The sequence below is a fragment of the Mus caroli genome, unplaced genomic scaffold (genome assembly GCF_978045245.1).
Source record: "Mus caroli unplaced genomic scaffold, Mus_caroli_1 scaffold_4, whole genome shotgun sequence".
Taxonomy (NCBI): Eukaryota; Metazoa; Chordata; class Mammalia; order Rodentia; family Muridae; genus Mus; species Mus caroli.
This window is the reverse complement of record NW_028227259.1, coordinates 90,938,271-90,953,261: the sequence shown is the minus strand read 5'-3', so window position 1 is coordinate 90,953,261 and position 14,991 is coordinate 90,938,271. Positions and strand designations below refer to the sequence as shown.

Sequence of the window (14,991 nt, the reverse complement as noted above, 5' to 3'; positions counted from 1 at the left end):
GCCCAGGTGCAGAAATGGTTTGGGTTAGTGGAAGGGAATTCACTGCCATCTAAACTCCATATGGTCACAAGAGACACCACAAATGGAAGAAGGTTCAATCCAAATGATACTTGCCATAAAGCTGAATTTTAAAAACTAAAAAAAAAAAAAAAAGAAAGTACTCAAGGAGCTGAAGGTGTCTGCAACCATATAGGTAGAACAACAATATAAACTAACTAGTACTCCCAGAGCTCATGTCTCTAGCTGCATATGTGACAGAAGATGGCCTAGTCGGCCATCATTGGGAGGAGATGCCCTTAAGATTATAGCCTCCAGTACATGGGAATGCCAGGTACAGGAATTGGAATGTCTGGGTTGGGGAGTGGGGTGAGAGGAGTAAATAGGGGACTTTTGGGATAGCATTTGAAATGCAAATGAAGAAAATATCTAATAAAAATAGAGAAGGTATGACATGTGGTAATGTTGGATGGTTTGTCATGGGGAATAAAATATGAGGTAAAATAAATAAATAAATAAATAAATAAATAAATAAATAAATAAATAAGAATAAAGAAAAAATGTTTAGCCTAGCATCAGGGAGGCCCTGATGTATTGCATGTGACTATACAGACTGAGTAGTTACAATGAAAGGTGATTCAAATATATGCCCAAGAGACGCTGAAAAGTTGTCTTTGTTTTAGAAATGTTGTGGTTGTATTATGTACCTCCAGAATGATTAAAGAAATCTCTGGTTTTTTATCCCTTTGGAAAATGATAGTCATATGTGTTTCCAACTTCTAGAGTCATAAGATTATGTGTTTGATAATGATAATCATTCTTGAGTCCTATTCAGAGCACATTTTTCCTTTGGTTCAGCATTAAAAATAAACAGAGCTGAAAAGTGTTGAGGGAAACAAATGCTTTAGGAAGTTGCAGTGCTTTGGAAAAATAAAAGGTGAAGAATTGCTTCAGTTGAAGGGAAGACTTTGAAGTGAGCTAGGAAGACTATAGAACACAAAGGACCATGTCAAGAAGAGGAGCAGTATGTGCTCTTGTTCCTGTGCTGCTGATCCTATGTCAGGCTGGTGTGGAGCTGATATTTTGAAGAATTTACTCATTTATTTATTCACTCATTTCTTTAGTTCTTTACATAATTTGTCATTTGACTCATTGCCTTCAGCAATTCCAAAGTTTAGGTTAACCCTAAAAACTTGTCCCTTTTCGGTCACATTTATAATGATGTACAATTTTCTTTTAACATCTGTAGGTCCATGCACACATTAAGCAAACTTTCCCATGTTTACATGAATGCTGTGTAATATAGGTGTTATGGATTATTGACGGAATCAAGGTAGAACAAACATTCACAGTATATAGTCTAACACTAAAACTTGCCTTTTCCTGGTTAATTTTGTGAGCTTTGGTAGAAGATGCCATGGGCCGTTCATGGCCAAACTTGTATCCATAGACATTGCCTTGTAACCCTTTTAAGTTTCTTTGGTATGCCCTCTTCAGTTTTGGAGAGGCTTTTAACATTCCATGTTGACACCAACTTAATTTCCCTCAGTTTTCTACCTCAGTCTGAGCTCTCATATTTACTTGCAGATCCTCCTTTAGTTCACCAAAAGGCTATGCCATGCAGAGCGTAAAGTAAGAGAATGACTTCTACATGTTGACTAGGGGACTTGACCAGATTTTGTTCGGTTTTGTTTTTTGGTTTTTATTTTTGTTTTAAATCTGCAACTGTATGTTACTAGCACACTTCAATTAGTATATAACCAAAACTTTGTACAATTACCCAACACCATCCCAAGGTTTGCTTTTGTTCCTCAATTCTGTTTTTTCTGCTCTCACCTTCCCTCATCTTTTCTGTGTTATATTTGTATCATTATAATGAGTTTTTACAAAACCTGAACTGATTGGTGTAAGGTGGAATCTCAGGGTCATTTTGATTTGTATTTCTCTAATCACTAAGGATTTTGAATATTTCTTTATGTGCTTCTCAGACATTAGAGATTCCTCAGTTGTGAAATCTCAGTTAATGTCTATACCCTATATTTTGATCTGTTTGTTTGTTGTTCTTTGGTGCTTAGCTTCTTGAGTTCTTTATTTATTTTTGGATATTAGCCCTCTGTCAAATGTGGGGTTAGTAAGATATTTTCCCTCTCTGTGGGTTGCTAATTTGTCTTATTGACAATGTCCTCTGCCTTACACAAACTTTCTAGTTTCATGAGGTCCCATTTATCAATTCTTTATCTTAGAGCATGAGCCATTGGAGTTTTGTTTAGGAAATTTCCCCCTGTGCTGATGAGTTCCAGGCTCTTTACCACTTCCTGTTCTGTGAGATTCAGTATATTATATCTGGTTTTATGTTGAGGTCCTTGATCCAATTGGCCATGTGCTTTATGCAAGTTAGAAGGGACCATGATCTGGTATTGGGTGAGGTAAAAGACTGAAGACCTCAGGGCAATCAGAAACAATAGAAACAGGCAACCTCGAGAGATATGAGTTTGGAGGGACCCTCCAGAATGCACCAGAGACCAGGGAGGTCAGAGACCCTCAGGACTCAAAGGGAGGTACCACAGATGAATGACAGACAGTATGGAGAGGGAACTTATAGAGCTCAACTCCAGTAGGATGACAGGGTATCAAAGGAGGTAGAGGAGGGCCATCCCACAGTCACCACTCTGACTCATAGTTGTTTTTTTTCTGGAACTGCGAGCCCCCAATGAAGGAGCTAGACAAAATACCTGAGGAGCTAAAGGGATATGCAACCCTATAGGTGGAACAACAATATGAACTAACCAGTTCCCCACCCCCTTCAGAGCTTGTGTCTCTAGTTGCATGAGTAGCAGAGGATGGTCTTGTCAGCCACTAATGTGAGGAAAGACCCTTGGTCTTGCAAAGATTATATGCCCCATTACAGGGGAATGGCATGGTCAGGAAGCAGGAGTGGGTGGGTTGGAGAGCAGGGCAGGGGGAGAATATAGGGGACTTTCAGCGAAGAAACTAGTAAACGGGATAGCATTCGAAATGTAAATGAAGAATATATAATAAAAATAAATAAAAATATATAAAAGAATATATCTAATAAATAATTGAAAAAAAGAACAGCAGGGACAGAAACAAGCACAAAGTGGCATCCAGCTTGAGAAGAGGCCCCATTTCAAGACACGTGTATGTTACTAGTGCCCTCTCTATCTTCGTTCAATGGCACATGACCAACATTAGATACAAGATGTTCCATTTTAAATGTTGATCTACACACAATTGTTTTTCAGAATTTTCTTGTTAATTATCTAGAGAATAATGTGGTAAAATATAGTTCATATTCCTTTTCTTTTTGATGCAACAAAGAATTCGCTAACTATTTTGTGTTTCCTTTTAGATATCGTGATATTGAATTGGATATCAGGAAGTAGTAAACTTTCTTGGGTATATCTATTACTTTCCTTTTGATTTTTTATTATCTTTGTGACTATTTAGTAAAAACAGATTTTCAATTAGGAAATTATAGCACTTGGTGGACATTTCATCAGTAATTTGCAACTTGTATATATTAGGAAATGCAGATATATATAGTTAAACTGTCTGACATAAAAATTAGTAAGAGAACATGAAAGCTTTTGTTATGTAAATTGATACTCACAGGAAGCATCCTATAAGATCCCAGAGGTCAAGGACCAAACACAGTGACTTCATCTTTCTGTAGATCCTGAAAGTTAGCACAATAGCTGGTTAGCATTATTTTAAAAAATGAAATGTCATTATTTGTAACATGTCAAAAGACATGTAATATATATTGTTTCATGTATCTTAAAATGACTTTCTAATTTTTTATCATGGACTCAGTATTAGTAACATAATATTGTTAGCTCATAACTTTTCATTCTCAAGCAATGGGGCTAATTTTTCATTTTTGAGTGCTTAGCAGATTGAGGAAAAGTGCTGCATATTTGTCCTTCAAGAGTCTAAACAACCAAGAATTTAAAAGAGAAAGCTTTGGCTTAAGTGTAATTGTTTTGTAGTGGACATTTTCATTTGTTCACTTGGTTTTATTTTACAGTTGCAGTTCTATGGCATCAAGATTCTGTAAACTCATATTTGAGATGATATGACTTTAACTTGATCACATTCATTACTCTTGACAAACAATAGATAAGGGAGAAGTCTTCCTATTAAATAGAAGAATAGATGAAAGCATTACTTCATACATAGTCTAGCTTTAACAGTGTACTGAGTCATTGTGTATACAGTGAGTGTGCTAAAATCTACTTTCTGTTTTGCAACTGAGTTCCATTGTAACTAGGACAGGAACAGTCTTATTTAGATCTGTTTTCTTCTAAAGTGTCTCCAGGTTTGTGATAAATTTTTGGAGCCAGATGGCCTGAATTATTATTTTATAACACTTCACAAAATGACCTGTCAACTCCTCTAGTCAACCCTGTTGATAGCTTCAATGTGGGAGGTGAACACTGTAAACCTTGAAATAATCATAGCAAAATTTTTCACTAGTTTTCTTGAACAAATGTCACATATTGTTTTTATTATACTATATTTCATATGAAGTTTAAAATCAAGCAAAATTAGTTTTAATTATATACTTTAGAACAATTCTCTTTCAGAATACATCTGACAGTAGTCCATCATTCAGAATTTTAAAGGACCGTAAGTTACAGGTGGGAGAATAGGGAATGGCTTACTTTGTTGGAATCACTTACTCTTCTAGGTGATCAACATGAATACTTTTCTGTTGCTTGAATAAGTTTTCAAAATATAATACAGTTTATGACTCACTGTTATTTTTTTAGGTACATATTCTCACAGTAATAAAAGAATATCTTATAAGCAGCCCATAAAAATGATATTTCTGATGGATGGTGAACATTAAACATGAAGTTAAAGAGCTTCATATTCCCAGGTACTTACCTTGGAGAAATTTCTTAGCCAGTTAATATGTTGTTCAGAAACACTTTGGTCAGTTAAGTTTGAGTCGTAGAGTATGGAGGACCAGAAGTCTCAGTACATATTTATAAATATATTGAGATTTTATTGTCTGCTTTATTCTTTTTTTCTTCTTCTTTTTTAACTTTTTATCTTTTTAATTGGGTATTTATTTCATATACATTTCCAATGCTAACCCAAAAGTCCCCCACCCACTCCCCCACCCACTTCCCTACCCACCCACTCCCACTTCTTGGCCCTGGTGTTCCCCTGTACTGAGGCATATAAAGTTTGCACAACAAATGGGCCTCTCTTTCCACTGATGGCCGACTAGGTCATCTTCTGATTCATATGCAGCTAGAGACAAGAGCTTAGGGGGATAGTGGATAGTTCAGACTGATTTCCAGATTGGTTGTACAAGCTTGTAATCCTACCAACAATGGAGGAGTGTTCCTCTTTCTCCACATCCTTGCCAACATCTGCTGTCACCTGAATTTTTTAACTTAGCCATTCTGACTGGGGTGAGGTGGGATCTCAGGGTTGTTTTGATTTGCATTTCCCTGATGATTAAGGATGTTGAACATTTTTTCAGGTGCTTCTTAGCCATTCGGTATTCCTCAGGTGAGAACTGGCGGTTCCTCAGAAAATTGGACATAGTACTAATGGGAGATGTACCAATACCTCTCCTAGGCATAAACCCAGAAGATGTTTCAACTTGAAATAAGGACATATGCTCCACTATGTTCATAGCAGCCTTATTTATAATAGCCAGGAGCTGGAAAGAACCCAGATGCCCCTCAACAGAGGAGTGGATACAGAAAATGTGGTACATTTACACAATGGAGTACGTCTCAGCCATTAAAAAGAATGAACTTATGAAATTCCTAGGCAAATGGATGGACCTGGAGGGCATCATCCTGAGTGAGGTAACCCAATCACAAAGGAACTCACAAAATATGTACTCACTGTTAAGTGGATATTAACCCAGAAACTTAGAATACCCAAGATATAAGATACAATTTGCTAAAAACATGAAACTCAAGAAGAACAAAGACCAAAGTGTGGATACTTTGCCCCTTCTTAGAATTGGGAACAAAACACCCATGGGACGAGTTACAGAGACACAGTTTGGAGCTGAGACAAAAAGATGGACCATCTAGAGACTGCCATATCCGGGTATCCATCCCTTAATCAGTCTCCAAACGCTTACACCATTGCACACACTAGCAAGATTTTGCTGAAAGGACCCAGATATAGCTGTCTCTTGTGAGACTATTCACAAGAGGCCTAGGAAACACAGAAGTGGATGCTCACAGTGCTATTGGATGGATCACAGGTCCCCCAATGGAGGAGCTAGAGAAAGTAACCAAGGAGCTAAAGGGGTCTGCAACCCTATAGGTGGAACAACAATATGAACTACCCAGTACCCCCCAGAGCTTGTGTCTCTAGCTGCATATGTATCAGAAGATGGTCTAGTCGGCCATCAGTGGAAAGAGAGGCCCATTGGTCCTGCAAATTTTATCTTCCTCAGTACAGTGGAACTCCAGGGCCAAGAAGTGTGTGTGTCTGGGTGGGGGAGTGGGTGGGGCAGCAGGTGGAGGACTTTTGAGATAGCATTGGAAATGCAAATGAAATAAATAACTAATTAAAAAAATTTTAAAAAAGAATATAGAGATATAGAATCTAATAAAAAAGAAAGAAAGAAAGACCTTTAACCTCACAATTGAAAACTTGTTGCTCTATTGCTAGTCACATATTATCTGTCTTTGTCTCTATGTATCTCTGACTCCCTGTCTTTCTCTGTCTCTCTCTGTGTCTCTTTCTCTGTCTCTCTCTCAGGGTACCATGGTAATAAAATTTATAGTTTCTGAAATAATGGACTCTTATTCTTAGATTATGTTGGTTTTAGCTTTAAGTCTTGAACTGTAACAATGAGGAAGTATTGTAGGCTTGAACTTATAAGTTCCTACACATCTGATCTCTTGCATTCTTTTCACATATCACAAAGTTGACTTAGCAAATTCATTTTTGTTTAATTCTGAGAGTAAACCCAGAAAATTGTATTTCCAGTTGACTGAATGTTTTAGTTTGGTAGTGATCTATTTTTTTTTAATTTGGAAGAGTTTGCCTTTAATTGTGCAGGGTCAAACTCAATAATCTAGGTCAGTGATTCTCAGTTTTTCTAATTCTGTTACCCTTTCCTATTCTTCCTCATGTTTTGATGACCCCAAACACAAGTTTTTGTGTTTTTGTTTTTGTTTTTTTGTATTTTTGTTTTTATTACTTCCAAACTGTTTGAACTCATGATGTAATTATCTAATATATGGGATATCTGATATGTCACCCCAAGTGATCATGACCCACAGGTTGCCAACCACTACTCTAGGTGGTCTTGAAATTAACAATGTCTTCTGAGTAGCCATTACTTCAGCTTTGAGTTATCAAATCAATCCTCACATATTATTTTAAAGAATCCAAAGACACAGAAATACACATACACAAAAATACACATACAAACTTCTTGCGCGCATCTGACTCGACCAGCAAGAATGATGCTGCAACAGGATCCTTCTGCACACGTTTATTGGGAGAGCTTGATTGTAGAGGCGAAAAGACCCTCAGCCCAGCCCTGGTGCTGCTTTATATAGGCCTAGGAGAGGTGTGTCTCACACCTGGATTGTGTTGTGTTTGGTTGATGCTTACTACCTCATTTGCATTCCTACATCTGATTGGTTACTTTCTCTCTCTTCTGATTGGTCAATTTCTCTCTCTTCTGATTGTTCAATTTCTCTCTCTTCTGATTGGTCAATTTTTCTCTCTTCTGATTGGTCAATTTTGGTCAATTCTCAAAACCTCATCTTGGCAAAAAACTTTCCTTCCTATGTATGCGTGGTGGCCAACAGAAGCCTGTGCCAATCTGCAACGGCACATGTGGCTTCCCACACAAACTCATACAAACACACAAACAAACAACCATGTATTTGGTTTGAGATTTTCCCTTAAATGTTGCAAAAATGAACATGCAAAGAAATCATCTACAAAATCACAACCAAAACTAAACAACCCAAACCAAATCAAACAAAACTGAGCCAAAAAACTTAAAAATGCCATTGAGTTAGATTTATGTTGTCAAGATCCTGAAGATGGAGCCTACCCTGAAGTGTGTCTCATACACATAGTGAGACTCTTTTGGAGAAAATACCAATCATGTATTAATTGCAAATAGCTTCCTTGTAGTAATGGAATCCAATGTGCTCTCGGTGTCTCAGTGCAAGGAGTCCACTGAGCTTGACCCTTTGTAGGCATTGCACTTGTTGCCTTGAGTTCATGTGTGTCAGTCTTGATGTATACAGAAGATGCTGTTTTCTTGGAATCACCTATATCCTCTGTTTTTTCTATCTTTTTTCATGTGTATGATGAGAGTGCTTTGATGAAGATATCCCTCTTAGGACTAAGTGCTCCAAAGTCTTTCATTCTTTTTACATTTTCCTGTTTTAGGTCTACGTTTGAGTTCAAATCTATGGTAAGAGGAAGCCTTTTTAATGAGGACTGAGTGAGGTACTTGTATATTGGTATAGCAGTATGTCATTTTATGAGGTTTTTTATAGCTATACACACATAGTACTCCTACTTAGTTATATTTTTCTGCAAACTATCTTTAACTTTACCTAGTTTTATTATACATTCCTTATTAAAACCATCATGTTATGTTATCTATGGAATAATGCTACACTCTGTATTTGGTTGACTTAAAACACTTCTTCATTGGTGGTGCACTTATGAGGCACAAGATGAAGTGCTCATTCTAAAGAGAGGCCACCAGGCATCCCTCCAGGTACATCTCCTGCAAAACTTGGTAATGATAGGATTGAGGACTTTCCCTAGTTTTCTGCTGATGCTCAAATTCTTCCTTCTCTGCAGTCTGGTTCTTATCCAGCCACCTGATGATTTCATTACACTTGCCAAGAATCTTCTGTGTGTCCTCATCATTCACATTTCCTTGAAGTTTCTCATCCTCAGCAGTTGTTTTCAAGTTGAAGGCATAAGACTCTAGTGAATTCTTGGAGGAAACCTTAGCTCTCTGCGTCTTATCCTCAGCTATGTATTTCTCAGCTTCTTGGTCCATGCACTCAATATTCTCCTTGCTCAAGAGGCACTTGTCATTGGTGATTGAGAGCTTGTTTTCCTTCCTTTTACTTTTATCTGCAACAGAAACATTGAGGATGCCATTAGCATCAATGTCAAAAGTAACTTCAAACTGAGGAACCACTCACTTCAAACTGAGGAACCACTCACAGTGCTGGAGGTATCTTGTATACTCCACCTATCCAAGCATGTTATTGTCCTTGGTAATGAAGGTCCTTTCATCTTCATACACCTGAATGAGTACATCTGGCTGGTTGTCAGAGTAGGTGGCCAAGTCTGTGTCTGCTTGGTTCAAATGGTGATATTGTGCTTGATTATTACAGTCATGACTCCACTAGAAGTTTCAATATCTTGGGAAAGACTTGTGACATCTAAGAGCAGTAAATCCTTAACATTCTCATACTTGTCTCGAGATAGAATTGCTGCCTGGACTGCTGCACCATAATCAACAGCTTCATTGGTGTGAATGCTCTTGTTAATTTTTTTCCATTGAGGAAGTCTTGCAGGCGTTTCTGAATCTTGAGGATTCTTGTAGAACCACTCACCATGCCAATATCATGGATATGTGCTTGTCAGTTTGACATCTCAAAGAGCCTTTTCTACAGGGTACAGTTCACCACAGATCAGGACAACATTCAATTGCCCAGTTCGAGCCTGGGTAATGGAGGTATAGAAGTCAATTCCTCATAGAGAGAATCAATCCTAATACTGGCCTGGTGCTAGAAGAAAGGGTGCACTTGGCTTGCTCACAGCCAGTGCAGTGTAGCCAGAAAGCTCACTTGCTCTCACTTATGTCCATCTTGTTCTTTTACTTAAACTTAGCAAGGAATGGTTGGCTCTTAGGTGGTCAAAGTCTTTTCCAAACAGTGGGTGTCTCTAGCTGATGATTTTACTTCAAAATTCTATCCTCAATTGTGATAATTGACAGGTCATAAGGGATACCTCCCAAGTCACAAATCAGCAAATTCCTATGAGGTCTGACCTTTTTATCCAAATCATAAGCAATAGCAGCAGAAGTTGGTTCATTGATAATTCAAAGTCTGTTGAGGCCAGCAGTAGTTCCATCATCTTTTGTTGCCTTCCTTTGAGAGTCACTCAAGTAAGCAGGCAGTGGGACCATAGAATTGATAACAGTTTTTCCAAGGTAAGCATCTGTAATTTCCTTCATATTTTTCAGAATCATTGAGTCTACTTCTGTGGGTAGAATCTTTTTCTTCCCTTTGCATTTGAATTCAATCTTGGACCTGCCTGTATCATTAATCACCATTAACTTCATGGCCAGTTCTTCATATCAGACAGAACAATTGCATCATCAAACCTAAGTCTGATCAGACATTTGACTTCAAAAATTGTGTCGGTGGAGTTCATTGCCACATGATTCTTAGCAGCATCCCCAGTTGATTCTGTGACATCTAAAGCAACATAGCTGAGTGTGGTGTGTTTACCCTTGTCATTGGCAATTATTTATTCATTTTCATAGTGGAAAACACAGGAGTAGGTGGTGCCAAGATCAGTGCCAACAGGTCCCTTGGACACAGTTGCTTTTATATAGGCCCAGTTCTGCTGACAACAAGACCACACAAATCCCCTAATTCTGTCTCTGTGTTCAATGAACACACCTACTGAGTTTATTTAGCTTTTTTCATATATAGTTCTGTCCAGATCTGAACACATGGGATTAGATAGCCTGTGTGAGAGCTTGTCCCTGAACTAGAATGTTTCTCCTCCTCTCAGCAGTCATTAATCACATGTAGCTCCTCATCTGGTGGTGGAAGTATGAAGTAGTTCTTCGGACCCCATGGGTTGTAACCAGCAGCTGTCACTATACTGGCCAGCTCTACATCTTTTTATGTTAATGTAGCTCTGTATTATAAGATAAAAAGATTTTCCTTTCCTTTAAAACCAATGTGGTCTATTATAGATACACAACTGTCCAAAATATGGGGAATAAGTACATGGAGTGACCAACATGAACCGATGCAATTGTCATGGAAAGGCTCATGGAGATGAGAAAGAAAATGCAGTACTTGAGAGCAGAATTCAATAAAGGGATAGAGACATTGAACATGAAGCTGAAAAATCACAATAATCCGATGGAAGAACTCAAAGGACAGCCTTACAAATAGAATTTGAGAAACAGAATAAAAACTGTATCAGGAAGCAAATATAGAATAGATGAAATCCTCCAAATAAAAAATATTTACACAAACACACACATACACACACACACGGAACATAGAGGATATGTTGTATATCATGAAAATACACAAGGCTATGCACAGGCTTAGGAGGTAGTTTACCATTGCTTATATACACCATCCTATCAAATGCACACCGATTATTATAATACCTTTAAATATAATGATCCGCAGAACAAAGAGTACAAAGTTTTACTTAAGTGATGTGTGAAAATATGAAATTAGATGAAGAAATACTGTTTGAAATAGTCATAAGTATTTATGTATATCTGTAAGAAGTTATCATTTTTTTCTATGATTTTAAGAACATATATCTTTTTACATTATGATATCTTTGAGGGCAAATAAAACTTTTTACTTCTTCATTGTAGCAATTAACATCATATTTTTATACACAACTCACCCACTGCATGTGAAGAGTCTGCTTTCATGAGTTCTTAGGTGGTCAGTATTACAAGTTTTCTGGGTATGTTAGGGATTTACATGTAGACTTTCTTCTTGTCATTGTCATCTGCATAACATCATAGCTATTCTCATAGTACTTATTTTGTTTTAGATTTTTAAAATGATGTGACCCAAGAGCTTCCTCCCTGGTGACTAGCTAACATAATTCCACAGAGTAGCATGCAAGATACCAAGGGAGGAGGGCAGCCAACATGCTAACTCAGCTATGATGCCTATGAACCACAACAGTGATTAATTACCATGACATTGTAACTCTATAGGTGCAATAGTGCTACATGTACCTTGGTATCCAAGAGCTTAATTGGGTTTTATTCCCACTCAACAAGAGAGCAATCATGTCTGGGACTGGATCTGTGTCAATAATCAAGGAGGTATATTTAGAGGTCTACAACATAGAAGAACTATGATATAAAGATAATGAAAATCAAAGAGAGAAAGAGGAGGTTGTTGATGTAATCCTGGACCAAAGTGTAGAGATGGTAGTTGAAACAAATACTAGACCAGAGGGAGGAAGACAAAGAGGAGGAGGAGGAACATGAAGAAGAGGAAGTTTTGAAGGAACTAGTGTTCATCTAGGATCATGTTGTCCGATTGGACCACTTTGACACTCACCAGATAGTGGGAGAAAGAAAATAAACAACTCTAAATTAGATATTTTCACAGACATTTGTTAGCATATACACTCAGCAAGGTATAATTTTAGATGTCTTCTTAAAGATCTACTTTCCCAAGAAAAGTAGTTTTTCTCCTTATTTTTTTTTAATATTCTGTCACACTGGAAGCAGAAGAATTTAGAAATTTCATGTTGCAGAAAAAGTCTTTTGATTTATACTAAAGGTTGTTTTTACTGAAGAGAAGCATGTAACAATTAGGCTCAATGAGATCAGATTGACCTCTTGCTTATTAGCTGCAAGGACCTGGGTTGATTCCCCTGGCCTCCTTCTAATGTCTTGGTCTTTAACCATATTTACCCTGACTTTAATACACTCATTGCTATTACAGTGTCGGAAGTGAGGGGAAATACATGGTATTTGTCTTCTGATATGGGTTACAGTGCTTACTACATTTTCTAGTTCCACCTGTCTTTCTGAAATTATCATGCTATTTTTCTTTTAAAATTAAAGTAAACTTGAAGGGAATGTGGTGCAGATTCCCTAGAAATAAAAAAAGAAATACTCTGAGTAAACATAGTCCAGTGTGGGCAATGGGATCAGAGATCTCGGCTAGTGATGACTTTTGTTAGATCAAGGAAATCCATCCATTTGGAATATGAAAATTCCACATAGAAGCTTGTTACTTCATGTTCATTACATAATTATAAACAAAATTGAGGCCATTCCGCATTTTAAAACAGGATGGAATGTTATGAAGTGTGAAAGTTTGGCCTTGGGTTGAGGATGGAAATGCCTTCCAGGTTCCTCTTCTGCCTTTTGAGTCACTTGAGAAATGGATATGTCTATGCCAAGTATAGACTATGCTCTGAAAAACAGGCTCCCTAGATTCCTATTTTGTGGTTATTTATTTTGGAGCATCAGATACCTGTTACATGTTTTTAAGTAAAATTACTCAAAGCCACTCAGAGAAAAAATTTCCCCTTTTGCTCTGAGCATACAGGTTCCCATTGAAAGCTTGGATGACATTGAATGGAATGAAATTATTATGAACAAATTCTTAAGCTGGCTCTTAGTTTATGTGCTCACTAAAATGCATCCCAGATAATTCATGCCATATATACTGGGAAATATCTTTGTCAATCAAGTCCATAAAATTGCGGTCATTTTTAATGCCAATAATTTTCAGAATATTGTCCAGAGTCTGTACTTTAAGAAATAAGTTTAGCCTCGCATCAGGGAGGCCAGATGTGTTTTATGTTCCTATATAGACTGAGTAGTTTAAACTATAAGATCTTTCAATATAGACCAAAGAGAGTCAGAATGGTTGTCCCTGTGTTAATGCTGTGGTGGAATCATGTAAAACCTGCAGGACTAAAGAAAACTCTGGTTTTATTTTTTGTCCTTAGGGAAATAACAGTGGTACAGGTTTCTACTTCCTGGAATCATAAGATTAGTTGTGAGATATTCAGACTCACACCTGATTCCTTCTTATAAACTCAATTCCTGTGAGTTATTTAATATTGTGTAGATTACTAGACAGTGCTTGTGTAGGTACAGCACTTGGTGAGTGCTCAGTGCCTCACTTGCCAAGCTATCCCCCAGTTAGATATTTTTCCTAAGGATCAACATTAAAAATATACACAGCAGAAAAGTATTGAGCAATGCACTCAGAAGTTGGACTGCTTTGGTTAGATTAAAGGTGAAGAATTTCTTTAGTTGCAGGGAAGTCTTTGAAATGAAGTGTAAAACTATAGAACACAAAGGGCTATGTCAACCAGAGGAACAGTGTGTGCTCTTGTTCCTGTGCTGCGGATCCTAAGTCAAGTTGGTCTGGAGCTGATGTTTTTGAGACAATACCCATTCATCCACTCATCTGTTGAGTTATTTTCCTAATTTGTCATCTGCCACATTGCCTTTAGCAGTTCTGGCTAGTGGGGAAGATACCATCTCTCTAGTCTGTCTTTGGATCAACAGGTAGGACTCTCAGTTCCTTCTCTTGCACGTTGTGTTCCTGGATGCTGCCATGTTTCCTATTATGACGATAATGGACTGAAGCTCTGAAATGGAAAATCTGCCCCAATCAAATGTTACTCCTTATAAGATTTGCCTTGATCATGGTGTCTGTTAACAGCAATAAACCCTAATTAAGATATTTATCTTAAAAATCTTGCCCTCCATGATATTTATACTGCTGGCTTTTAGTCTCACTTCTTTCTTTCCTTGCAACTCCATATGAAATGTCAGTCCTATTTGCCAAATTCTCTCCTCTCCTCCCCTCACAGTTCTGTTCTTCTCTTGCCCCACCTCACAGCATACCTCTTTTATTGATGTGTTAATGAAATATAACATTTCTAGACACATCTATGGGATTAGTTTTCTCTTCATTCTTATAACTTCATTGAATCATTGCATACAGTAGCTAACAGGAGTTCCATTTCAGAGGCTGATCACCCTGGGTGCACATTCAGGATTTCAATTTTAGTTGCCATGGAATAAATTCTCAGTGTGGGGAAGGTTCTTCACAATATTTTTATTGTTGCTGCAAATAAGGATTTAGATGAACATTTCAATTTCCTAAGGAGATTCTGATATTAATCTTAATCATATGTATTGATAATCTTTTTTGATATGTGTATCATTTTCTT

At 37.4% G+C, this 14,991-nt stretch overlaps 1 pseudogene; it reads right to left on the bottom strand.

The window, feature by feature from the left end:
• Positions 1–8,723: 8,723 nt before the first annotated feature.
• On the bottom strand, positions 8,724–14,695 carry LOC147005179 (heat shock cognate 71 kDa protein pseudogene; annotated as a pseudogene).
• Positions 14,696–14,991: the final 296 nt, after the last annotated feature.